Source organism: Sebastes fasciatus, chromosome 14 (assembly GCF_043250625.1).
Source record: "Sebastes fasciatus isolate fSebFas1 chromosome 14, fSebFas1.pri, whole genome shotgun sequence".
In the NCBI taxonomy this organism is placed as follows: domain Eukaryota; kingdom Metazoa; phylum Chordata; class Actinopteri; order Perciformes; family Sebastidae; genus Sebastes; species Sebastes fasciatus.
Window position 1 is genome coordinate 5,373,432 of NC_133808.1, and position 26,168 is coordinate 5,399,599.

At 40.5% G+C, this 26,168-nt stretch overlaps 1 long non-coding RNA gene across 1 annotated transcript; it reads left to right on the plus strand.

Annotated features, from left to right (window-relative positions):
• The first annotated feature begins 13,935 nt into the window (after positions 1-13,935).
• On the plus strand, positions 13,936-14,605 carry LOC141782052 (uncharacterized). The gene is made up of 3 exons (XR_012597017.1): positions 13,936-14,045; positions 14,219-14,319; positions 14,467-14,605. It is a non-coding gene; the product is annotated as an uncharacterized LOC141782052 (long non-coding RNA).
• Positions 14,606-26,168: the final 11,563 nt, after the last annotated feature.

Consider the following 26,168-nt stretch of genomic DNA (forward strand, 5'->3'; position numbering starts at 1 on the left):
TTTCTGCTGCTTATAAAGCCATTTACAAACGGCCCCACTAACAGAATCCAATGCAAAGTTCTGAACATTCTATCAGATACAAACTGCACAAAGTAACCTTTATTCTGATAAGAAATGTTGTTATTGTTGTTATTCATGTAATATATCATTTTAAAGCTCTTTTTGTACTCTTTATGCTGGAACTATCCATTAGCACATCAGATCAATATGAAGTTAGTTATAAGGGCATTTGCAGTGGCATTCAGAATTTGCCCTATTACAGCATTAGAGGTCAAAGGTCAAATTCTCTTGACCTCAGTGTCATGACAATGTGACCGATGGACAGATTATAGTCTAAGCTTTACAATGATATATGACTTCATGGCATTGTGTGTTGGTTTCCCTCTTTTATACTGGATCTATGTGTAAAATGGCGAAAAAAGATGGGAAAATTTGAATGATGGAGGGATGAAAAAAGGAGTGATAGCACATAGAAAGCTACCATTGCTGCAATGCTATCATGCATTTCCCAACACTAGGGACATAGACCTTTAAAAAAATCACCATGAGACTTGGTCCCTCCAAAGTGGCACGGCGTCCACATTTTGGGGGTCTGGCTCATGGACTATTACACTGAGTAACACTTTGCTTGCTATGTCCATTCCATTCTCATGGGAATTTCAGTTGGTAGGTGCAAATGACAACAAGCTAAAACTGATTAGATGTATATCTAGTTAATAACCACTGGTGCGAGTCACTAACAGTGATGCTAATGTCAATTTAACTACAAGAGACATTATTGCTGAAGCTCTAAGTAACAACCAAATTCAGTCAAATTGAGGCAGTATTCATGGCATAATTTGAAATTGTTCATTCACACTTAAACTGTAGCCTACAACACAACTGCCAATGGGGGACCAAGTGTCCTGTCCAGGCTGGAGGGGGGCAGTCAGATACTTGGAAAATATAGAAAAAAAAAATATTTGTATTCATAAATTCAGAGCACATGCCCCCCTTTTTAGTTTGATGGCAAAGAAAAACAAAAAAAGCTTCAAAACCCATTGCCGTTTTGCTGCAACTTAGTGGGATATTTGCTAACCCTAATGTATATTACTGTCAGATCAAAAAATCTAATAAACCTACTTAATATGTATTTAATTGTCAACTTTGATCATCACGCCAGACTGCTATGAGCCATTAACAGTAAGGACAAATAGAAATTCAAGCTGGAGGACACTGAGGAAAAGAGAACAGTGTGAAAGATAACAGTCTGCTGCCGCTCTTTTGTCTTACCGTTGTGGTGCTGAACGGAGAGCTCCTATAAAGTGACCTTATGTGCATATTTTAAAGCTACGACGAAGAACTTTCATGTTGATTTTTGCTGTCGCTGTGGACTAAAGCAGTAGTGTTTCTGAGCACCAGAGTCTCTTTAGAAAACCTCTCATTTTACTGCAGCAGGGTCTGACACGCAGTCCTGGTTCTGGTTCTCCATGGCCTCCCTTCCCTCCAGCGGGCCACGTATCTCGAGAACCGCTCATCTGATCTACTTCACACGGGTGTATTACTGGGGACCCAAGAGACTACTTTTTCGAATTTTGTGCAATTTTGGGGATACGTGACAAATAATAGTATTAATAAACTTTGAATAAACAAGCACACAGTTCTCTGTGTAGTAGCGGGGCGGGGCTTCAGGGCTCTGCAGACTGAGACGAGCATGTCATCCACAGTGGATGCTGGATAATCTTACAACCAAACTTTTCTTCACTTCCCTGTAGTCAACGAGAATGAGCGCCACTCTGCTATTGCAACTCAAAATGTGTACGTTTTTGCCACTAATTTATAACACTAACAACGTTTTAAGGCACCCCCCTCGGCTGTGCTCGAAATCGCATACGTACTGCATACCATCTACTCAATCAGTGTGTACTGCATACTGCCAGCTAAATGAACAATGAGGTATGATTTACCAGCAGACTGTTCACACTGAAGTATGCTCAAGCGTCAGCCGGGCCAGTTTCAAGGCGCCCTATAGCGACTCACATCTCCGAAAACTATTGCAGAAAATTTCCAAACAGATGTTATTTGGATAAACTGACCACATCAATGGTTACTTTCTCACATGAAAACACATTAAACTTATTCAAGTGACATATTAACAGGTTTTATTAACGGTAGCCCACTTAAAACATTCTTTCTGAAGTAAAACTATTAACTATTAGTAAAATGATTATACCACAATACAGCACAGTAAAAGTCATGCATTGAAATGTTTACTTCAAGTGAAGAGTGAAAGAGAGGAATAATGTAAAGTACACAGTAAGTAGTGTACAGTTGAGTTGCATGTTTTTTTAAGTGCTTTTGGAGCCTTTTGTAAGTTGTTTTTTTTGGGTACAACGGGTTAAAATAGTAACATGATTTAATATGTTTTATATCTAAACATCATAATACATCTATAGCTGTTAGTTGCCTAACGGTAAAGTCTGTCCCTGGCCACAGGCCAAGCGATCGGCCCGTTCTGAACAGGCATGTTTTGAACGGGCACTGCTCTAGTTATCATAAAAGTGATAGATGCTGCTGAAATTCAGCAGTGTTTCCCTTTAAGTTACACTGATGATGTCATGTTGAAGTGGGCCCTACTGTAATAGGGAAAACCTGCCAAGTCATTTTAGAAAGCCACAGCTTTGAAAAGATTAAGAGGATTAAAAACGGAGTGCCGTTTTGTCCAAACAGCAAAGCTTCAAATGGACAACCCTGTTCTAACAGTGTTTGGACAACGTCCCTTGGGCCAAAATCAGAACTGCTGTCTCTTCCTCTTTCAAACGAGCAACACAGGCAACAAAGCCACTGACTTAGGTTTAGGCAAGAAAAAACACTTAGTTAGGTTAAAGCTGAAATAGACAAGATTGGAGCAAATATGATTAATAAAAAAATATTTTTATAAAACGGTCGCTATTTCGTGACAGTAGTGCATGAAACAGATAACCTGAAAAAAATCATGTGCCTCTGTGTCCTCCGGTGCTCCTAACGGCATCTGCAAGATTTCACAGACTGGAGGAAAACAAGCAGTCAGAGCTGATCTGAGGTCTGCTGTCCAGCTGCCGTCTATGAGAGCCGGCTGTAAGTCACTCGCGAACTCCAACCAAACGGTCAAACTAGGCAGCGCTGATCAAATATGAATCAATATTCTGTTACTGTAATGCCTATTTCTCTCCTCAAATGTTTTCCGAATCATCTTGTAGTGTACTGTTTAGCTGTAAAATGAGAAAGTTTGAGAAAGAGAAAGTAAAACTGCAATCAGTGAAAAACTTGGCTGGACAGAGGCAAAGTATCTACTGAACAATTAAAGAAACTGGGTGCTCCTTCAGCATCATCATTATCATCATCGTCATCGTCATCATCATCATCATCATATCCAGGGCTGCAGTGCAATGATCAGTGAGACAGAGAGGTTGGGCTGGGCATTTCTCCAAACTGTGTCTCTGACATTGAAAAATCTGTTGAAGGAACGCTAAATTCCGGTCACATGACCGAAGCACAGCCAATAGGAACGCTCTGTCAATGAAATGACCTGTGATTGGCCAAAGTCTTCCATCACGGGCTACATGTTTTAAAGCCTGAATACAGAGCCATGAGGAGGAGCAGAAGTCTAGTTTTCTCTCAGAATACTTGAATTACAATATACTGAAAGGTTATTATGGAATTTTTTCCCAATGATGCCAAAAATATATGGCGTACTGCCACTTTAAGGGAAAACGTCATGGTTGGGCTTAAAATAAATGCATGAACTAAATAAAACAGCTACAGAAACAACAAAACGTCAGTGCGGAAAACGTGACTACCCTGACCACAAAACTTACACGTAACTTACAAAACAAAACACCCGTCTCCCGTTTGAAAGTCTTGTTTTTGTTTGGTCTCGCTCACTTTATATACTGCGTCACTACCTCAGAGTTTAGTTCGGAGTATACGGAAAACAGATGACAAACGTCACCTGACAAACGTTACCTGACAAACGTCACTTCATAACACTGCACCTTCATGCAGGCGCGTAATATTTACGCCTCGGCGAGGCCAAACATGACACTTACACGCTTTCTTCCTGTGGACAGTCGGGTCTATTACACACTGTGCTGTGAGACTGAGCTGGTTTCTGAATACAAATGATAAATATATTTGTGCTTCATACAGTATTCATTGCGCACAGATGTGCCTTATACCATGGCAGGAGCTTCATGGAATCTGTCACCATAGTGACATGGCAGACGTTTTCCTCATGTTGTTGCCATGACAACCTTTCAGACACAGAACATTTATTTATGAGCCAGGACTGCTGACTCTATCAGGGAGCTTTACTGTAAATGTCCGTACACACATGGTCAACACAGCACAACACACACACACACACACATATACACACAAACACACTGATGGATGTACACTAGCATGCACACATACTGTACTTACATGGCAGTTTCAAACATTAAAAAAGAAAGATTAATTCAACACATACTTTTCATAGCACTCCAGCTTCATTAGGATCCCCACCTCCTTTTCTTTGCTCCTTCTCTTTTTCTTTCTGTACCTAACAACTCCTATCTGCTGCCATCCGCTGCGGCTAATTGAAGCGTTTGCGTTAAAAAGACCTGGGGAAGGTTGTGAGGGGCCCTCTTTAATGAAGTCTGATCTCATTAAAAGATACAGCTGCCAATGTGAGCGCGGAGGAAAAACACGGCGGGACAAAGGAGGAGAGGCCAGCGAGAGCATCAGCGGGTTGTTCTCCACATAATGAAACACCACCATTAACAATGCGCCAATCACAAGATTAATATGCGCGGAATGGGCATGCCCATTCAGATCTGCATTCTTGGCGGGTCGTTTGGCTCAAGATGGCTGCTGTCGAAGTTTTGATGAGGTCTTGATGTAAACAGACGAGGCGTGATTAGTGTATATCAAGCCTTCTGCATCCATAGCGACTGTTGTGTTGGCATGGGCCTGATTTCCACTGGTGATGGGGAACATGTCACCCTAACTTTTCAAAATGTTGATAAAAATGTCGATATGCCTCCGTCGGTGATTTACGTGCACTCATAGCAGTGAGCAAGTACTATGGTGGATTTTTGTGTCCTGAGCTGGGAGGAACAGGAAGATCTGAACACACTGGTCAGGGCTAAAAAAAAGTAGTATATAGGAATGGTGCTTTTTTGTTTGTTTTGTTGTTGTTTAAAGTGTTAGTAGGCAGTATATTGTTGGCATCATTGGGCAAAAATTCCATAATAACCTTTCAGCATATTGTAATTCAAGTGTTCTGAGAGATAACTAGACTTCTGCACCTCCTTACGACTCTGTTTCAGGCTTTAGAAAATCTGTGACGGGAGACTTTGGCCAACCACAGGTCATTTCATAGAGAGAGCGTTCCTATTGGCTGTGCTCCAGCTGGTGGGCGGTGCTTGGTATTTCCTCAACTATTTAGAAACAAAACCACTGCCACATACTACAACCCAAATTGCAACACTGATTTTGTGAATCAATATCAAGACACTTCCTAAGTCCCGTCCCTGTTTTTCCAAATGCTTTAGTTAGGCTACCACTTCCTTTTGGATTTCTCATACAAAACATCTGATGAGGAAATAGAACATGATGCATTATTGCAGCTTAACCAACTAAACGGTATATCAAATAGTTCAAATTAGCTATAGCTTCAACTTCAAAATGTTGTTTACACTTAATAATCCAATAGAATAATGTTTTATATATATTAATATAGCATTCTGAAACGAGCCATTCTGCATTTTGAGTATTTTTACTTACTATTTTACATACAGTTTGGTGATAATACCTCTGTAGTTTTACATAAGTCAAATTTTGAATGCAGAACTTTCCCTTTTAACAGCCTTTTTTTACTCTGTGTTGCTACTTTTAACTTAGGTAAAGCATCTGTGTATTTCTTCCACTACTGCTTTTTTTTCATGTTTGAAGATAACTCACAGAAAATTGTGACTTAGGTGTCAAATGAAGAAAATAAATTGTTTTTTTGTCTTCTCTTTCCAAGCTGAATATTCCATCCTTGTCACGTATGCTTTCGCAGATCAAGAAATGTATTATCAAACTGTGATCTTGCCGTACCTGTCAGAAGCTTTTCTCTCCCCAAGGTGTACGAATATAAATCTATCAAAAAGCTACCTTTTACAGTACATGCAATCTGTGTAGCACTGCACACAGAGTTTGGCTGGTGGAAATGTGTTCAGCTGTATTTGTTCAGGGTCAATGTGAAGTTAATTACATGTGTCAAAGATAATCTGAGACATTATCCAAAATACCATCCCAACAGTACAATAAGTACTCATAAGTCAGCCTGTGAACTCAATCAACAAATCAACCAGGAAGGATGGAAGGAAATGAGAATGAAAGAATAAATAAGACAGAGAAAGCCTGACATATCTACATTATCCAATCAGCCTGGACCGAAGTGAAGGTTTCCGTCTGGTGGCGGAGTGGCCATGTGTTTTAAATCCTTCCTCCATGTCCGGGACAAAGCCTGTCACCGCCGACACTCCCTCCCTATCCTTGTTTTACCAAACACTCGCACATTCCATCCTTCACATGTCAACGGGCTGACACCTGATCCTAATTGGCCACTACTGCAGCGAGGGTGTCTAGTCTCCCAGGCAGAAGTGTTTAAATTCTGGCTGTGAAACTTGAGCTGGCCCACAGGGTCATTTCTCCTTGGGTGGGGAATCAAATCCTGACAAACACAAACAAGGGTTCCAGTTATGGCCCAGGCCGTCAGACGTCATGGCCCCTACGGCGGACACATCAAACAGGATCCTTGCTCCAGTTGGACCGGACCCCATTCCTGACAGGTCACGGGAGAAGCTTACTCCACTTCATCAAACGCACCCCCCATTCCAGCCTGTCAACAAATGGAGTGAGCGGGGACCGGTTTGTGTTCCCACATAAATGCTCCCACTCACAGCATAAAGCTGTGTAAATACTAACAGGCTTACTTTATTCCTGATAATCTGTTGCTATGATTATGATTGGCCTGGGATATACCTGGGTCTTTGACTGCTAGGTGTTAAAAGCAGTGGTGCAAACTCATCAAGGGTGAGAAAGGTGAGAAAGAGGCAAATCCCCTAGGGGGGTCCAGGGGAAAGGACTGCTATTTTTTTTTTTAAATATCAGCTTTAAAATGTGAATTTACAGTTGATTTTAGCATGGATAGAGGATTTGCATATCATATGCAAAATCAAACATTCTTACTGTATTAATTTAGAGATTGTCCAAAGTAAAATTCCCTTAAAGTGTAATGTATGATTAATCTTTTTCCCATGGTCTTGTGTTAAAAAAAGTTAACAAAAATCGCAATAAATCAGAATATCGAATGGCAGTATTTGTAGAATCGCACTACATATCAAATCGACACCAAAATATCATGATAGTATACTAGTAGATAGTATATTTAATCATGATTAATCGCAAAATTAATCACACATTTTTTATCCATTCAAAATACCTTAAAGGGAGATTTGTTAAGTATTTAATACTCTATGGGAGTGCTGCTTTATACAAATGTTTGCATTTAGCATAAAAAAATATGCTCAAATCATAACGTGGCAAACTGCAGCCCAACAGACAACAACAGCTGTCAGTGTGTCAGCGTACTGACTTGACTATGACTTGCCCCAAACTGCATGTGATTATCATAAAGTGGGCATGTCTGTAAAGGGGAGATTCGTGGGTACCCATAGAACCCATTTTCATTCACATATCTGGAGGTCAGAGGTCAAGGGACCCCTTTGAAAATGGTCATGCCAGTTTTTCCTCGCCAAAATTTAGCGTATGCGTTATTTAGCCTCCTTCGTGACAAGCTAGTATGACATGGTTGGTACCACTGGATTCATTAGGTTTTTTAGTTTCATATGATACACCCATGGATTTACAGATGATTCTCACTGAAATACTTCAATACTTTATGATTTCTCTGAACATTTATGGACGTTTGTTTGCGATGGACATTGAGATAATGATATCCTCCGGAAGTGCACAGCACCTTAAATCTAAACCTTTTACAGAGTTATGACAAAGGTATGTAGATATAAAATGTACTTACCCCTAACCCGCCTTACAGGAAACACAGGACAATGAAGATACTAGGCCTTACACACCGGCTGTGTCTCGTGTAGCACACACGCGCAAATCTTGTCTCATTGACGTGTTTTTTTACATCAACACCTTTCTGTCTACATTGTTGTTGTTATTGAAATTGCATTATATAAGTCAGGTCGATCTCAAATACTGCGCATCCTATTCAGTTTCAGATCAGTTTTATAAAGTCACAGTCCTCTGAAGACTATGCGACATCCATTGAATCATCAGCACGTTGCAGCTCAATTGGCCAATTCAGTTGCATTGTTTCTTTGAAACAGAATAACAGCATCAGACACAATAATGTTAAGTAGTCAGAGCATAATTCACAGTGTGAGAGGACCTCTTTGTTTCAGACCAGAGAAGAATAGTAAGTGGTAAGTGACCTTCTGGTGGTCTACAATAATGTGGGAGCAAATTGCCATATATTACAGGTGGCAGCTGGTAATTTACAACTCACTGAAAAGCAGGTTGGATCTGGACATAAACAGAGGTTGTGTGATTTGCCATTAAGGACAAGATGCCGAATGGCATCCATAGAGCTGCTCAGTCTGTACCGGGAACACACTTATCGTCAGCCAAATGGTCCAAATAATTATACTTCCAAAGTACTGTAGGGTGGGGCTCAAACATAGTCTTCCTCTGTCTTGATTTTCTTCTTGTTTACCTATATTTCTGCTGAGCACAGATGTTGCCTTTCAGCACCCAGCTTTGTATAGAAACAGTGATAATATATTACACATTCGCACTAACTGTTTAATACACCAAAGTTACACAATAACACTAACTAACTAACCAATCGAGGCAGTGGTACACCAGCAACTTCCATGTTCCGCGAGATAGAATTACTGTTTTTGTCAAAGGAGTCTGGTGGCTTTGAAGAAAGAACAGATATACGGCTTCAGCTTCCCGTTGGAAAGGGCTGTCTGACGGCAAGGTAAAGCTGAAAAAAATTTAAAAATATAGCGTTTAGAGTTCTTTAGGTGGGCCTTTTTATTTAGGAGTCCAAAATCCAATTTGCTGCTGCTGAGATGGATAAGTATCTCATACAATACCACTTCAATCAATCCTAACTATCCCTTTAACATTAGCCAATTCATATAAACAGCAGATTTACGTAACTCCACCACCTATTCTGTAGTTCGACCATCATATCACTTACCTCTTACTGCTGAAGAGGGTAACTATGTATTCAATATCCAGAAAAGTAATGCTTTTTGGACAAAACATTTGACTAGGTATATTGGTTTAGTTTCTGTCTGTGTGTCTGTTTATTCACATTATTGAAGTGAAGCCAACGTTGAGCTCCAGGCACAGCTTCTGACACAAGGCGAGGAACGGAGAGGAACTGAATGAGCGAGCTAGAGACACTGTGTGGAGCGAGTTGAGCAACAAGACGACAAAGTTGGTCGAGCTCATCCATGTTTCAGGTAAGGCCTAAATCCCTTTCTTGTTGCTGACAACTGAAGGTGTTTCTTGCATGTGATGACCTGTTTGTAGCTGGTACAGCCAGAGGGCTTAGTGGTAATTAAATCTCCTAGACCTAAACACAAATTATTTTACCAGTACTACCTGTGCCGTGACACCATGTTCTATGTTAATTTCCCTATGGACTACAGGTCTACCACAATAATTTCCTCCCAGGCTGATAACCCATTTAATGATGATTTGTCAGAAACCATAGCTGAGTGTTTAAGAGGATCCCCACATCACATTTGTGCTGTACAAATAATCACACAGATGTTTGTTGCCGTATTATGTTAAAGTTACTACGAGGAACTTTAATTTTGTGTCGATTTTGGCGGTCCCTGTGGACAAAAGTGGTAGTGTTTCCGAGCTTCCAGAGTCCCTTTAGAAAACCTCTCATTTTACTGCAGCAGGGTCTGACAGTGTGCCCTGCGTCCTGGTTCTGGTTCTCCCGTGCCTCCCTTCCCTCCAGCGAGACGGCCTGGGCCTCCAGCAGCGTGGTGTTGGTTCCCAGCGGCGTCTGAGCTGAAGGGGTTTCAGGTGAACCTGCGTGCCGTAAATCATTTCATCTGGGAAGCAGACCTGATGACAGACATTAAGAAGAACAATATAGAAATAGTGAATCTTCTCGCTGAAGGTCTTGTTTACTTATGTAGATCATATAGAGATATCAGTAGTAAATTGAGACTGTTTCATAACCAGTTACAAGTTCCTTGTAGTAACAAAAACAGCAATAGCCTAATACACATTGTGTGCTAAAAATGCTTTTGCCGCCCAGAACTAGCCTATAGGCGTCTCCTTGGAGCTAAAATGTCAGTTTAGCCAAATTCTGAGGACCCTCCTCAAATGGTCTACTGCATTTGTTGACTTTCCAACTGGCCTGCTCTTTTCAAATGACAATATAATAACAGTTGTCAATGTAACAAACATCAAAAGTTTGTAAGTGAGTTGATTTGAAAATGTCCATTAATGATTATATACAATATCATCACTAGAGAGAACCAATACATCCCCTGTCCTCTTCTGAACCACCATAGACTCAGCTGGGATCTGGTGGACGGAGATCCTCCACCTCGTATTAGCCATGAATGTTTTAAGAGAACTGGATACAGCGTTGCTGAGTGATAAAGTACCCGGATCTTCAGCGATCTGGGACTCATCGACCCCTTCTCATTCCCAGAGCGTCAAATACCAACGCTCTGTCACGGCCGTCGGCGTTCGTACCGCCGCACAAGGCACCCCTTTAGCGTCATTATGAGACACACTGGGCTTTCAATTAGTTACAATGTAAACCCATCTGCAGCAACAGTAAACGCTCAGTTGGGATGAGAACGTGTTGGTCTCTTTCACATGAACGGAGGAAAAGAAAATAACTCTGTGCATTATTAGTGCATTTTACTAATGCTAATGATCCTAATGATTTAAATAAAGGCTATTAGAGTGTTCGTACTGGGAAGTTAATGCATCGCAAAAATAATGATCTGCTGATTTACGGACGTCTCTTTCCCAATGTAAGTCTATGGGGAAAAGTCTTTTTGGGCCCAATGGCATCACGTGACGGACACGGAAGTTGTTGTACCGCCGTTTGGCCACTACGAAAATTGTCTTCAAAGCCTGGCGCTCTTCCTGGAGGCTTAGTATCATCCTTTAGTGGCGAAAGTGGCCTGAGAGTTATCTCTATCCACGCTAGATAAAATGCCCTGATTGTCACCTGTTATCACACGACCACAGTTCCTTAACTCATGTGATGATAACTGAGCCATAACCATGACAAAGAGCATGACATGCAGTTGAGAGCTCCAGAAAACGACCAGTAAGTGGACCTGGAGTAAAGACGATTTCTCACACTCCATTATGTTTATATTACTAAATAGAAAAAAACATAGCTAAAACTCTGAGCCACACAGTTGGCACACACAGATCTTATATAATGCATGAAAGATGTGTCACACATATCAAGCATGTTCGACACAAAAAGGGACTGCGCTCCAGACGCAGTTGCGTCACTTGGAAACAGCAGGGAACAACTGAGCAGCAGGGTGGAGACGAGGCCCCGCCACATGTGGATTCTCACTGTGTAACTCAATCCTGTCTCAGACTGGCATAAACCAGTCCTGTCTGTAACATGAACAGGCCGCTTCATTCTCAGAGTGCTTCACTTTCCACTCAGATTCAGATCTCCTCTTCTGTTTGCTGGCCTCCCATCAGATTTTATTTTCTGTAAATAGCCATTGTGTGTAGTTGCTTTTCATTAGCAAGTTATCAAGACTACAAAGTAGCAAACTCTGCCAGTTGTTTCTTGTGAATGTTTCTAACTTGATATGATTTGATGTGAGGCGTCTTCCTCTCATAGTTTTACAGCTGCTTGAGACTGGCCACATCTGACTAGATATAGGCCTGGTGTTATTTTCCATCAAAGGTATGAACTTCATCTGACTTTCCTTTGGTGGACTTGATGGGATTGTTTCTGATGAAGAGTTGCTAATGATGACGAGGAGTGAGATTTATTTTTACAGGCCGCTGACTTACTCCAACTGCTGATTGATTCAAAGCTGGCATAATGCAAGTATCCCAGGATTAAGTCCACTTGACATTCATTGACCTAAACTAAAATGTTAGCCTGCACGAGGCAGAGCTGTCACCACAGAAACAGCACTGATGTTGGTGCCAATCCGCCGGACAGATGATGAATACGATAAAAGTCATCCTCTGCACTGTAGACGACCCTCTGATGACTGTGACTGACAGTACAAGTCAGCACATTGGCTCTTTCCCTTTAAAAAGGCTATTGTGAGTCGAGAGTGCCCACAGTGACAGTCCCTTAGATGTACTCGCAGCGACAAGGACGAATTAAACATTTACCCCATAATGGAGAAGGAATAAAAACTGGATGATGGGCGATCGTAATGTAAGACACGTTCAAGTAGATCTTAGACAGTCCTGAAAGAAAGCAGCCATAAAAAGATGATTATGGGATGATGAGGGGGAACCAGATGGGATCTTAGCCTGGATAAAGAGTTCAGAAAAAAAAGTTCCATCCACCCTCCTAGATCATTAGCTCTCCTCTTAAAAAGCTCTGCATGCAGCTGAAGTCACCTGAGAACAGCAGTAGTTAAAGTACAAGTCAATCGTATCCATTCAAGAAAATCTACCGCCGATGAATAATGTAATGGGATGAATTATTAAATAATGTGTCCTGGTTTTGAGGGCTTTTTGAAAGCTTGTTTCCTCACGTGGTCAAATTGCCTGAAGTCAGAATGACTTTCAAGCACAGCTGGAACCTACTGGTGAGCACATACATGTGTCATATGATTGGCTGCTCATCTATATTTCATACTAGTGGCATTCAAGTATAGTAGCCCGGTGCATTTCTGCTGGCCTGAGCAAACTGAAAAGGAAAGGAAAGGACAACCTATGCAGAATGATGCTCGCTGTCATCTGACTCTACCTCCTTTCCTCCATCCCTCTACACCTTTTCTCACTCTCTTTAGGGACGGTATGAACATATGTAGTGGGGGAGGTATGAAAAACCGGAGGGTATTGTAATTGTATTTTTTTCTTATGGCTGACGGAAGGGTAGTCTGACATTTTTGGAAGGGCAAGGGGTGGCCTTTTATTTTATATTATTATTCATGTTTTATTTCAGCTTTCCATTTTGAGAGTTAAAAGCGTAGAAATAGAAGACACAGTTGTTTGTGTGTGCCATGGATCATAAAAGAGCAGAGAACAGTATATCTCTATATAGATATATATATAGTATAGATATATAAACATAGGACAAACGATATTTACAATTCAATTGTTTCACTACGCCACAGTGGCTAGACTTGGTGAATAAGTTATCAATCACTTTATCATCTGTTCAGAGCTCTGATCATTATGCTGAGGCTACGTTACAGTTACAGTTACATAGAGGTAACGTTACTCCTACTGTATGAGCTCCTCAGCGTTGTTAAACTACCACAGTCACTTCTTTTAGCTCAGACAAGTAACTGTAAGATAACTGTGGTGTTATATTAATGATTATATGATCATAAACGTTATGTTAATACTAAAGCTATATATACATATACAGTATGACTGCTACTGTTTAGCTTCTTAACGTTGTGAAACAAAGTTTACTATCACAGTCACTGTTTTTAGCTCAGACAGGTAACTGTCAGATAACTGCTGTGTTATATTAATGTTCATGATTCATGATTATATGATCATAAACGTTATATTAAACGTTCATACTTAAGTTATATAAACATGACTGTAGTTTGTAAGGTTTTTCAAGGTAAAAGAAACATAATTATCATATGTGTGAAATTGTTTCTACATATAAGTTTGATTTCAATGTCTGTTTAGACTTCTCCAGGCTGTCAGTCATCCTGCATCCTCTGCCCCAGAAGCTCAGCCTGCAGTCCAGTCTGAATCCTCACCTGGTGTCTCAGGTGGCAGAAATACAGTTGGTAAGTAATGTTTACATAAACCTCACAACAAAGCAATAGTAACAGTTGGGTCGAATCTATTTAACATACAACCGACAGCATACGGACATTAAGACATTATATGTTACATGTAGTGTAATTTCACAGCAGTTTATCCTGTTTATTTGCTTACTGATGACAAATTGTATGTTTAGGGGACGGGCATGGTGTGCCAGGTATGGATCGGGTTGACAGCCTTGCAGAGCACCTGGTAGAACTGAGGACACAGACCTCCATGACTCTCAGCAACCAGCAGGTTAGTAATATCTGTAATTTGGAATACCATGCTTAGTCCAAAAAGAATAAGACAATGTTGTTGTTTTCATTTCATTAATTACTCACATAAGCCTGTTGTGTGAATAAATATTCAGTCTCTGTTGTTCTTTTCATGTTTCTTTATAAGGGAAGCACAATTGTGGCCCTGTAGCAAAACCTGCTGGACGTTGACAGAGGGCCCAGCAATCTACAGTGGGCTGGTCACTGCCGGAGGCCCCGCTGGAGTCTGAGCTGAAGGAGTTTCTGGTGAATCTGTGTGCTGTAAATCATTCTGTCTGATGTTGCAGGGAGTCAGACCCAATGACAAACATTAAGAATAGTATTATCTTCTTCAAATTATTTGTTCTTGTTGTTTCACGTGTTCCAGGCCCAAAGACAATAAAGTTAAAGCTTTAATATCATTACTGTCTCAATTCATGTGTATTCCTATGGTTATTTTTTTAATTAATTACACACAGCAAGTCCATCCCAATATTGCTCAACTATTCTCCAGTACATTATGATTTATTCTACTAACATTTTGACCTATCTTGCCTAACAGTTCATTAATCAGTCATAAGGAGGATGTATGCAATAATATTAAGCGTCTTTGAGATTACTAAAAAGCGCTATATAAATCTAATATATTATTATTATTATTATTATTATAATAATGCAAAACATCATCATGGATGATAATGTTTTGTATATTTGTTATCTGTAGTAATCTACCAGTTATATGACTGTATAAGGAAACCTGAACGATTTTCAATATTAATGTATTAGTTGCAGTGCACAAGTCTTGCATTAAAATTATATCTTGAGTCAATTCAAGTTTGCACGAGCAACACAAACTATTTTTTACTGCATATTATAAACTTCGACCCTGCCGGAGACGAGATTCGAACTGCCTCTCAAGTGGACATGTATTGTTCCCCCCGAAAAGCACAAAAAATAATGTTTTTATTCTTTAACAAAAATACTATGGTGTATAAAGACTTCAAAACACCATGTGGGTGAAAATAAGAGCTACAGAATTGTGTTTTCTTCTCTCTTTCTCTCTTTTTCTTTCTTTTCCTCTCTTTTCCTCCTCTTTTCCTCTCCCCCCTTTCTCCCCCTTTTTCCACCTTCTTCCCCCGCCCACCCACACTATTGTTCCCCAGCTTTTGCGGAGTGGGTAGAGCGGTAGTCTTTTAACTACAAGGTTGGCAGTTTGATCCCCGGTTCCTACTGTCTGCACGACAAAGTGTCCTTGAGCGAAACACTGAACCCCAAGTTGATCCCTGGGCGTTTTACAGCAGCCCAGTGCTCCTAAAAATGGGTTAAATGCAGATGTCAAATTGCACGTATGTACCTGTATGATGATTGTAATAAACTTTTCTTTTTTTTTTCTGAACTGTAACTAAACTGAAAGTGAGTCACACAAAGCTCTCTTCCTCTCTTCCCAATGTCAGTGAACAATGAACTTCAACCATTCTTCAAGAATTTCTTGCTGAATAAGTAATTAAACTAAATATGAAGGTAGAGCCAGCAGACGATTCGTTTAGCATAAACTTCCAAGAAAACAGCAGGTTGGGACAACTAGCATGGCTCCGTCCAAAGGTATATGTATATAAAAAATCTGCCTACCAACATCTCTAAATTTGACCAATTTACGTGTTGCATTTTGATTGTTTAATCCATACACTAAGAAATGTAAAAACAACAGAACAACAGAATGTATTGCTACATCATTTTCTTGGCCGGGCCTTTTGACTTCCTAAACAGAGTCAGACTGACTTGTTACACCTCAATGTAAAAATAATGGAATCGATCTTCTCCTCTACTTCTTGGCAAAAAAGTGAATAAGCGTATTGACCAAAAATATCTGTGTCCAGTTCACTTATTCAAAAGGAAGTTTTTCAAGTTTGGTTCCAAATGTTGTGTGATTTCAACCAAATTTACAAAAAATCAGCAAAAGAAAATTCAGACATTTTGTCTTTATTGATACACCAACTTTTCCATCTTAGCCAAGCATAAATAAGTTAGTTTTTTTAATTTTCAGTATTTCCATCCAGCTGTGTTTTTTCGTGGATGGAAATTGAAAATCTGCATAATAACAATTGGATGGAAACGCACCTAGTGACTCAGAAGAGACTGGAGGCTACAGAAGTGGAACAGTGAAATGGGTCACCTTCTCCTTGCTCGTCCACCTCATGAGTAATTCAGACGAGCTGTGCTCCGCACCGCAGACTGACAAGCAAACAGTAGAAATGTTCTCCTCCAAGCAAGACTTGAAATCACTAAAAAACATGTATTCAAACACCGCTACCTTCCAAAGCACCATTATTTTGTTGCCTTCACCCGTGGAGGACAAATTAGTATTCGGACTGGGCTACATTTGGACTACATTTGTTGTTGTGGGTGAAGCATCGCGCCCATGCTAATTCAGCTGGAGAATGTTCAAGTTTCCTAAGTGGGCCTCAGAAAAATGTTAAAAAATAAATGTGGTGAATTAGCCTTCTATTTCTCCCAGGCACATCCGTACTCGCTGTCGTCAAGCGTATTATGGGGTGTCTGAGACAGCCAGCGCTTTGACACAGTTGCCGAACATGTTGTAAGGCGAACATCAAAGCCTTCTCTATAGCAACATGGTCAACTGTCACCAGCCTAATTAAAATGCCATGTTTGCTTTGGAGAGAGGGATGCATATATCAACAAGCAGCGAAAACACTGAGGTGCCAAGCAACTTTGTAATAGTCTCATATTTGTTCATTTGAATGAGCTCAGCCAAAACAAACTCCTTTCTCCTTCCATCTTTTTTCAGTTTTTTACTCAGGCCGCTGCAGCTGCATAATGACATCAGATTACTCAAAGAGACGTCTACTGACATGCTGCTGCAGGTGTTGCGTTCACATGTGAAATATGTAAAAGAAACACTGGAAAATGCATAACCATGAGGAAATATATTCTGACGTGTTGTCGCTGGCATGATGTGGACGCCTCGCTTTAATGTCCAAGTGTCAGCCATCTGAAACGGGGTGATCTATAAGAGGCAATTCAATTATTTTCAGGACAATGAATGACAGTTGTCCCCTTCATGTTAAGTAATACGTGTTAGTGTCTATTTGATGGTCATTAAATCTCAATGATATCAGCTCAGAAGTCATACTGTGCACCTCCAGCTAGAACCAAACGCTCACTTTCTTGTCAATGTCATTAGTCTGCCTTCCTTCCTTCCTTGATGTCCCCATTTTATCTTAATGGTGCTTGGCACACTGATACCGAGAGTGTGATTGGATTATTAGCCACAATTAAGGACAGGGTAGCAAATGGCTTTCAATGAGGCATTAACTATCAGAGGAGAGTCGACAGTCTGTGTGAGAGGGCGGTGTCATCTGTCGGAGGGTGACGACAGATGTGCCCGTCTGGAAAATGACGACTTTTGAGTGCTTGGATATGCAGCACATGGCCGCCTATACACCTGAGTGAACACACATATACAGATTATACATACACACTGACAGCACACACACACACACACACAAACACAAGCTGCCATAGGTCCAAGTGAGTGCTCCAAGATGGCTGTTGAGGGTTTATGACTATTAATGCAGACTGCAGACATCCACGTCTTAAAGACTTTTGGGGTATTTAGAAAATAGACAAAAAAAGATACAGTCTGCCTGTTTTTGCTGCACCCAATTTGACTGTTATCAGAGCATTAAATAGACATGTTGTAAAACTGAATGAAACGTTACATTTTGAAGACAAACAAAAAGGCTTCTTTAGGTTCAGGCAATAAAACTACAACTTATTTAGGTTTAGGTAATAAAACTACAACTTCTTGAGGTTTAGGCAATAAAACTACAACTTATTTAGATGTAGGCAATACAACTACAACTTCTTTAGGTTTAGGCAATAAAACTACTTCTTTAAGTTTAGGCAATAAAACTACAACTTCTTTAGGTTTAGGCAACAAAATTAAAACTTCTTTAGGTTTAGGCAAAAATGAAAACAACATTTAGTTCTAGGCAATACAGCTACGACTTGTTTAGGTTTAGGCAATAAAACTACAACTTCTTTAGTTTTAGACAATACCACTACAACTTATTTAGGTTTAGGCAAGAAAAAATACAACTTCTTTAGGTTTAGGCAATAGAACTACAATCTCCTTAGGTTTAGGCAACAAAACTACACCTTCTTTAGGTTTAGGCAACAAAACTACAACTTCTTTAGGTTTAGGCAAAAACAACAGTTAGGTCTAGGCAATACAACTACAACATCTTTAGATTTAGGCAATACAACTACAACTTGTTTAGGTTTAGGCAACAAAACTACAACTTCTTTAGGTTTAGGCAAAAACAACAGTTAGGTTTAGGCAATAAAACTACAACTTCTTTAGGATTAGGCAAACAAAACAAGTTAAGTTTAGGGAAAAAAACTTGTGTTTTGGGTTACAATAACTACAAACACAAAGACAACTACACGTTGTTGATTTTGTTGGTTTCACACAGGATGCAAAATCTGGTCTCCAGAGTTAAAACCCTGTGTTTTGTGTCCCATCCATTGTCCACTGACCTCACCCCTTATGGAGTTTCATACTGTCTATAAAACAACACTGGACTGGTGCTTCTGCTCCTGTCATAATTAGGTCGCTGTCATGTTCTTTTATACCTTCTTTCGGTGTTTCACCATCTGAATAGATGATAAAACCTACTACTGGGTGTAGTAGGCCCCTATTGACCCACATCTATGGGGCTTATAGCGACTGATAATGCCTATTTAATAGCCTGACAACATGCTAATTGGCTGCTTTACTCCTCTCTTGCATCATAACCTTTTGTCCATCTCCTTTTTTTCTTCAGAATAACATTGTTCAACATTCATGATGTAGCTATTGATTCATACAGCTTACATTTGATATCCAGCGCACGTCCGAGTGACTTACATGAAGAAATAAAATGTTCCAGACCGTTACCGAGCCAGCAGGCAACCAGAGTAACTTGATCATTAGGTTACACCCTGTACGGGCTGCTGCAGACTCATTTAATAGAGCATTAGGGAGGATACATGCATGCCCTTCAAGTAGGAAGACACTACTGGTTGAGTCTTTCACTTAAAATGAGAAATTGTATTTCAAGAGGAGAATGGATTGCATAAATGGATCAGGGATATGAAATGTGCATTCTGCAAAAATTATCACATGATTATTGACTTTATGTCGCACACACAGACCTGGAACATGTGTCCTTTTAACTGCTGGCCCATACTGTATTTTATAATTGGATTACTGTATGTCTAATTTTCTAAAAATGTAAGAAGTAAAAGATGATGAGTTTCATGCAGTGGGTTTTAAGACCCATTAATTCAATGGTATTACCATGTGGGTTTTATTTTCATAATTGTGCCAATCATTTCTATAAATTATGATGACATTGCACCAACCAAAGTAATTGTCGAGATCTGGGAACACAGAGACATCACTCAGTGTCATGGGACAAAAAACAGCCAGAAGATCAGAGTGGTTGTAAACAAGCCAACAGTTTAGACAAATTATGTTGGATGCAATTCTAAGCATCAGCCATTGATCTCTCTCTCTCTCTCTTTCTGATCTTCCCAAAACACCAACAGCAGCCTTGTCTTAAACAGAGAGACTGAAGAGAGAAGGGATGAGCATAAAAGTGAAACTGAACTTTGTTGGACTGTATTTTATTGTGGTTACTTACTAAGTAAAAATCATATACTTATAACAAAACCCTCAGTCGCACTCTGGCATCTATAACATTATATACTTCATATTATTATGTATGTTGTACTTATTATTCTTACCTGTGCCTGTATGCTTATACAGTAGTTCACACATCATGGCTGCTGGAGTTTCACTACTTATTTAAATATTGTTTTCACGATACATTTGTATAGTCTAAGGTATAAAGAGGTGCAGTATGACGTATTTTTTTAGGCCATCCCAGAAGTTAGAATCGCATGAGTTCCCTCGACAAAAAGCCATAGGATTGTTCCATTGGATTTTGGATTATTGCAGAATTGAGAACGGTGCTTGGTATTTCCTCACCTGATTTCAACATGGCTGCCAGGTCACAAGCTTTCTCATTTTACAGCTAAACAGTACACTACAAGATGTTTCTGAAAAACATTTGAGGAGAGAAATAGGCATTACAGTAACAGAATAGTGATTCTTATTCGATCAGCGCTGCCTAGTTTGACCTTTTGGTCGGAGTTGGTGAATGATTGACAGCCGGCTCAGAGATGGCAGACTCCAGATCAGCTCTGATTGGTTGTTTTCCTCCGGTCTGTGAAATCTTGCAGATGCCGTTAGTAGCACCGGAGGACACCGGAGGACACAGTGGCACATGATTTTTTTCAGATTACCTGTCTCATGCACTACTGTCTGGATATAGTGACCATTTTATTGTAAATAACTTTTTTGAATCATATTTGCTCCAATCTCGCCTACTGCAGCTTAAAGCCTAACGTTAAATTGTTTCTGTGGTGGCTGCAAGTAATTTTACACACGTGATGCGCTGTTACGAGGTCATAACACAGGTTAGACCCAGCGCTCCACCAGCCCGCTTTGTGCGAGCTGGAGTTGCTACAGCCGCTAACTGAAGGTCCGTCTCTGGAGCTGCGCCGGCTTTACTTCTGGAGGATGAAACGAACATACAAGTAATTTTCTCATTTCTGCCACTTTGGATTTAATCCAATAAACAAACTATCAAAACGTACACGAACTTTATAGGTTATTGGCTCAGCAGTTTGGTAAATTTTGTAAATTTTTGCACTGTTGTTAGTTAGTAGTAGGCTTTTTTAACTGATGACTATTTGTTTGGAGCATGTGGCCAGGAATTACTCATTGCACCTTTAGCTGTTTGGTTATCTTAAAGTAACCGTTATTGAATATGAACAGTCGGTGATACTAGATTTATTTTGACAAGCCTTTGAAATAGTGTAAAAATAGACATTTTCAGGCAGATTTTTTTAAATAATTTTGAAAAAATAGATAAGATAAGGTTTTGGAAAACATAATCAAGCTCTAAAATGGATGACAGGCAAGTAATGCACTTTGGTTTGATGATCTATTAAAACGTTACATATAGCTCTACATGTATGGTGAGTTATTCAAGGTGAAGTTTAAATATTTTGGATTTGATCTTTTATTGTGAGACACACAATGTGGTCTTTGTGCCACAGGTGATTTTGAGAGGCAGAGTGGCGCCGACACAAAGAACCCGGCAAAGGTGTTGAAGTGAGTGACACCAGAGTGTTCTGTCCCCTGGGAGAGGCAGGTATGGAGGGTGATGTGGAAGGTTGGGAGAGGCACTGAAACCAACTGATTGACAGATTAAAAGGAGGGTAAAAAACCGAGACAGTAAGAGTCCGAATACCTTAGCAGCTGCATTTGCATTTGACATTTCAGGACTTCAGCTGTCTCGCTTAGGAACTAAAAATGATTGCAGGTGTTGGAAAAGCTAAACTGCACAGGGGGGAAGATTTATACGTACAAAAAAGTCCCATATTGACAGCCTAAACCACAAATGAATCGATGCTGCCTGCAGAAAAGAGTATCCCATAACTCCTGACTGAGATGTCACAGATTCATCGTCTTTGCCAAAACTAATTTCAGAAGTCAGGAATCATCGTCGAAGGGACATTCCTCTCGGCGCGAGAAAGTGACGCTTGAAAGCTTAAGAGCAAAATACAAAACAGTCTCCCGAACAGCATGAATGAACGCTCTGTCCATCCAGAGAAAGATGGATGCAACAACAATGACACTGCCTGCTGAGGAAGCTTTTTTTCTACCATGCCCACACTCTGCAGCCACTAACAAGAAAAGATTGGAGTCCAAGAAGTGTGCAGTTTATGTCACAGTACATGAGTGCAGCTAATTAAATCCTTTAAACTTTCAAAAATGAAGTTATCTCTTGCTGACAGTCGGTGCCACCAAAATTGCCAAGTGCAGCCCTGAATTCCTAACTGCCACAATACAAGCATGAGAGAGGAGGATGTTGCAGATCCAGTAATTTAATCTGTGTAGAGTACAAGATGGAATGGCTGAAAAGCATGCAGTGCTAATTGGGAGGGTTGCATCATAGGTTTAACATTCTCGATCAATTCCTGCCTTATTAGCCCGTATTTAATATTTACAAATGAATTATAGATTTTGTTCCAATATGACTCATTGATTTTTATTGAAACTCCTTTCAGTAATAGTTAAAACTCCATATTTGACACTATTTATTGTGGATTTATTTATTTCAGCAATAGCCATTCAGTGTATTTGCATTCTGTTATTATCTGTTACCTCTATGCGGTAATTTAACATTGTTGACTTGTGCCTTCTTTATTAAAATAATGTGATGCAATGAATGCTTTCAGCCCACAGTTTGTTTGGGTGCACTGTGAACGGATACACCAGTTACTCTTCCTCTGTTGCATTTCTGACAAGATAGTGTTTGCCGCCCCCAGTAGTCAATTTGAATGGAACTCTAGGACCTGTATTATTTATTGGTTATGACACCAATAAACACAGGTGTGTTCAGATTAACCAGTACCGAAATCTTAAAGCAGCATTTCTTTAGGCTAATAGTCAACAGCAGAACATGCTTTAAAAACAACATTGAGATATCATTAAACAATATTATAATAAACCTTATAAAGCTGATACTATATACATATATTGCAGACACAGAGTAACATTAGCATTCATTTAGAGTCAGTCATGTAATTAGAATGTAATTGAACCAATTTGTGGTATTAAATAAGGAAGCAGTATAATTCAGTAGTAAATGAAGCATGTGGTTTGTTGAGTAGGATTGTTACCGCATTGTCTTTACTGGTACAAGCTGCACAATGCATCATTTTTCTTTTTTTCCTTATGCTTTATTGATCCCCGAGGGGAAATTCATTTTTTTCACTCTGTTATTTTTACACACACAGACCCGAAATACACGCCCAGAAAAGCATGACCTATACACATGCATTAATGGAGAGATGTCAGAGCGAGGAGGCTGCCTATAGACAGGCACCCTGTCTATAGTTGTGGGTTCGGTGCCTTGCTCAAGGGCACTTTGGCGGCGCCGAGCAGGCGACAGCTACCGGTTCACACTCTGTACTTAGTCCGTACTTGAACCGGCGACCCTCTGGTTCCCGAGCCAAGTCCCCACGGACTGACTGAGCTACTGCCGCTGATAGCAATCTGTGCTATCTGTGTAGCTCACATTGCAGATGTGGCTATGATAAACCTTTTGATTTACCTCTTTCTATCTGTATGTGCATGTAAAAATAATTCTCTAGAGAGGAAAGAGCAGTCATTTTATTGTTTTGTTTCTCTTAACTGTAGAGTGGCTTTTGTTCTGAGAGAGAGAGAGAGAGACAGATTGAATGTCTGTAGAGTTTTCTTTTCTCCTCCTGGCTCTTGGTTGTTCTCCAGCCGTGTGTTGGCAGCAGGATGTGGCAGGAACCATTAGGATGAGAAATGACAGTGAAGTCTGGGCCAACCTTCAGGGCTCGCACAGAGGAGAGTCTTAACAACCATATGCACTCAAACACCACACATATACACATATACACAGTGCCGTGTGCATGCATATATGCACACTTCGCATACAACACCAAACGTCATGTCCCTCCTCACTTCACGCACACATTCTCACTGTGCCGGTGCTCTTTTGAAGCAACTCTCACCATACCAGCGGCAAGTGTATTCAGCCTTGAACAGTTAAGGGAAAAGGTTGACCTTTCTATGTCTGGACTTCTATCTGCAGTGCCCATGTGATCCGAAGAGAGCCGAGTCGCGCAGACAAAAGAGGAGAAGCACTTAGGGATAACAACCACAGCAGACTTCTCACTTCACAGCTGTCTCACTGCCACCAGGCCATGGTGATTCACCATAGCGTAGACAATGAATCCATTCTGACAGCCCTCTTAAAGTCTGTACTGTAAGTTTATATACTGGCAAACTGGGACTCCTGCACTCATTATCGCAATTGAAAGCATCATTGCAAATCAGTGCAGATGGGTTCTCTGGATCATTTGGAATCTGGGTAAAAGTTAACTCAACATTACATCTTATGTGTTAGAGTCAGTTTAAAGGTTTGGAAAATATGTACGCAGCCAAAGATACCACATCAGTGTTCTGTATTTACTGGAACTTGCATGTGTGGATGTCACAGATGAGCAGAGTTCTTTTTATATTCTCAGAAACCTACATTTTGTTCCACGAGTGGGTGAAGGTTATTTTTTTAAGAGCGGCAACCGACTCAGTTACCGTCTATGGAATCTCTTACACTTTTGCACTGCAGCAACATCCATCAGGACTTACAAGCACCATGCCATCATGTTCTCTCAGCGTTAAGTGTCACTGCAGATACCACAATCATGGTGTCAGGCTATAGATCCCCTTGAGGTGAATGCCATATGTAGGTACTGAAGATTTTGTTCATTGTGTGACCATAGACTGTATATAAGAGGTGAATATAGTAACTGTGACGTCAGCCATTGGTTTGTGGTCTGACGTTTTGCAGCAACCCGTTCTCACTCCCAACTGTTCAAATACAGCCGTTTGGTCAGCGCCCCTCGGCATCGGAAACCGATGCACTGAGGCACCCTTTAGCAACAGTATACAAACAGGGCTTTCAGCTAACTCCAGTGTAAACCCACCCGTGGCGTTATCAGACGGTCAGAGCAAGTGACGGAGTATTAATAACAGGAGAGTCCATTTAAGGTGGGCGGGATTGGAGGTGGATGGGTCAAATAAACACAATACTTTCTACTGTTTCCTAACCCTACCTAAGTGGTTGTCTTGCCTAAACCTAACTTCCTGTGAAGAGGACACTATACATGTTACAAGCATATATTGACACGCCGTCCCCAGTCCGTCCAAAAGTAACGCAAGTGTGGTACCCCATGTGTCGGCCCCAGGGGCACTGACCAAGCGTCTGTATTTGACAAGTTGGGAGGGAGAATGTGTTGTTTGAAGCCTAGAGTTCAGCATTTTTGGCCATCACCATCTTAGCTTTTTGCAACCAGAAGTGACACAAGAGGGCGGAGCTAAGTACAACCGAATGTTGAATAAGACATTTTCAGGCGACCATAAAGTCGTGAAATTAAAACACACTGTGAAAGGGTCAAAATTCCCTAGACGAAGCGACCTGTCAATCACAAGGTAGCCCCGCCCTACAGCATCCCCTGCTTTATGGTATATTTGACTCTAAATGGGACCATAATTTACTAAATGAACATGAAACTTGAAACTAGTGATTGAGACCATAAACTCATGTTTACAATGTTTACTGAGGTAATAAATCAAGTGAGAAGTAGGGTCATTTTCTCATAGACTTCTATACAATCAGACTTATTTTTGCAACCAGAGGAGTCGCCCCCTGCTGGCTATTGTAAATAATGCAGGTTTAAAGAACTTCAACATTGGCTTCACTTCTCAGACCCCGGAGTTTCCCACTGGGTGTGACTTAAACTGAACTTTTACTGTGAAACGTAAACCATTACGTAAACAGTAGCACCCTCTAATCACCTTCCTGTAACTGTCACCTGATATCCCCTGAACTCCGGACGTGGTCTCAATTTACAGCAGGCGTTAACCTACGGTTCTGAAAAGTGAAGCCAATGCGGAAGTGCCTTAAATTTGCATTCTTTCTAATAGCCAGCAGGCGGCGACTCCTCTGGTTGCAAAAAGAAGTCTGATGGTATAGAAGTCTATGAGAGCACAGCACAGCAAGGACTGCATCACGACTCTTTCCAGCCTGGCTCATCCACAACGGACGAAGTGCCGGCTAACAAGGCAGCACGCTAAGAAACCCCTCTCCCATCATGGACTGGTAACATTAACTGGGC